This window comes from Salvelinus fontinalis, chromosome 28 (assembly GCF_029448725.1).
Source record: "Salvelinus fontinalis isolate EN_2023a chromosome 28, ASM2944872v1, whole genome shotgun sequence".
NCBI lineage: Eukaryota > Metazoa > Chordata > Actinopteri > Salmoniformes > Salmonidae > Salvelinus > Salvelinus fontinalis.
The window spans coordinates 12,647,223-12,649,779 of NC_074692.1; positions in this window are offsets into that span (position 1 = coordinate 12,647,223).

Genomic DNA, 2,557 nt, shown 5'->3' on the forward strand with positions numbered 1-2,557 from the left:
GCATATGCAATTAGATGACCTCTTAGTGGGGCTTTAGCAGCGTCCCACATTGTGGCCGGAGAAACAGGAGAATCTTTGTTGTCTTGTGTGTAGTTGTCTATCCATGTAGTTACCAATGTATGGAATGCTTCATTTGATAGCATGGAGGTGTTGAATTTCCAGCTCTTTGATCTCGGGATGTTTTTGCAGAGGTCAAAGCGGAGGTGGACAAAGGCGTGATCCGAAAGCGCTATGGGTCCGATTGTACACGTGGCTGAATTTATGAAACTCTTTGGGATAAAAATGTAATCTATAGGGGAGTAGGTGTTATGGACATTAGAGTAGTATGTATAGTCCATAGTTGAGCTATTAGTCTCTCTCCAGATATCTATCAGTCCCATCTCTTTAGTAAGAGAGTTCAACATCTTTGCAGATCTAGGATTTGTGGTGGGGACTTGAGATGATTTGTCTAGGGTTGGGTTCAGGGTACAATTAAAATCTCCGGCCAACATTACAAAGGAAACACAATGCTCATTGAACAGAGTTATCATTTTCGACATAAAAGCAGGAGTATCTGTGTTAGGGGCGTATATGTTTAAGATAGTAATTGGTTGCCCATACAGTGACCCAGTTATCAAAATAAATCTCCCCTCCGGATCAGATATGTTTTTGTCAATTATGAATGGAACATTCTTATGGATAAGTATTGCTGTACCTCTACTGTTGGATTTGAAAGATGAAAAATACACCTGTCCCACCCAAGCTCTGCGGAGTTTGGCATGTTCAGCATCCCAGAGGTGTGTCTCTTGCAATAGCGCGATGTCTGCTTTTTCCTTTTTTAGAGCACATAGTATCTTTTTCCGTTTTATTGCATGGCCTAGATAATATGGGGCCTATCCCTCTCAGCTAAAGGAACATAAATATAGATTGGACGGCTATAATGAAATTTAGCAGGGCGGTGGGTCTTTGGATATCGGCTATATGTTGTCTTACCTCCTTTAGTAATAACAGTAATCGCATTTAGTCAATGGTCCATTTCTCATTGACCGGGGTTGTCTTTCAAAAAACGTTTTGCCTCTTCGGGAGTTTTGAAGTGTCGCAGGGCTCCTTGGTGAAGAATCCTGAGCTCGTTTGGGTATTTGAATCCCCTAAAGATGCCTCGGTCAATGGAGCATTTCTTCACCTCGTCAAACTCTCGGCGCTTTCGGCGTATTCCAGCTGACAGGTCCTGAAGTAAGGTGAGTTTGGCGTTTCCCACTGTAATGGTGTTGGTTTTCGCCGCCTGTAGGACTCGTTCCTTGTCGGTGAATCTCAGGAAACGTATGGTGATTGGGCGCGGTGGTTGTCTGGCTGCTGGTGGGGGCCTCAGTGCTCGGTGAGCTCTCTCGAGTTCTATGGGCCTGTCGGTGGACAGGTGGAGCCACTCGGGAAGTTTGTCTTGCAGGTAGCGGATCAGTGGCATGTTTCCCTCTTCTTTTTCGCCCAGATTTAATAGAACACAATTATTCCTTCGCCCCCTGTTTTCCAGGTCCTCTGTTTTCTCTTCCAGCTGCTCTATTTTTTTTTTAGCATATGCTATTGTTTCCATGGCGTCTGTCAATAAGTTTTCCGTGGATAGGATTTGCCCCTCTGCCTCGTCCAGGCGCCCCGCGTTTACGGTTATCTTGTTGTTTATGTCAGGCAAAGCATTTTCCAGGATTGTCACCTTGCCCCCTATCGCACTGAGCTGAGCGTTCATGGCATCTAGTTTAGTGTTGAGTTCTGTACGTTGGGATCTCAGCTCAGAAAAGATGTCTTCGACAGAGTGCGAGGTTGGCATTCGTTGGGCCTCGGGGGGGAACGGGTCCTCTTTCTCCTGGCTAATGGCGCTAGCTTTTTCTGAAGCTAGCTGCTTCTTGGAGGCTTTTTCCGTCGCTAGTACTCGAGTCCGGGTAAAAATGTCACCTGTAGTGTTGCCTTTTGAAGCCGCCATGACTTTTTGACTAAAGCTAAATGAGTTTAAACTTGAAGTGGAGGTAAGATTAGGAATTGGAAACTACTTGTGCGGAGCTCCTAGTTCATGCGGCCATCTCGTTCAAGGGTCACGTGATCCCCCCTTGCATATTTTATTAAATGGTATGAACACTTACCACGCTGCACCTTGGTCCTCTTCTTCTCCTCCAGACGACAAGCGCTACAATATCACACAAATACACAAATAGAATAACACACTTTTAAAGAAGAGAACCTGATTATTACACTAGTGCACTTCAAACAATAAATACACAAACTTAATTGCACAACTGCCATCTAAACCCTGACCTTTCTTGACTTACTTGATGCAAAGTTATCAATTACATCATCATAAGAAATTTGCCCAACAATTGCTTGGTTAATACTGATGACAGAAAGGCCACTAAGGCGTTCCTGGGACATGGACCTCAGGTAGGATTTGATGAGCTTCAGCTTTGAAAAACTCCTCTCTGCTTCAGCTAGGGTCACTGGAAGAGTAAGACTAATTCTGAGAGTGGTCCACAAATTTGGATGCATTTCTGAGAGCGCCCTTTCGTGTATAAATATCAGCAGCTCAAGCAGGGTC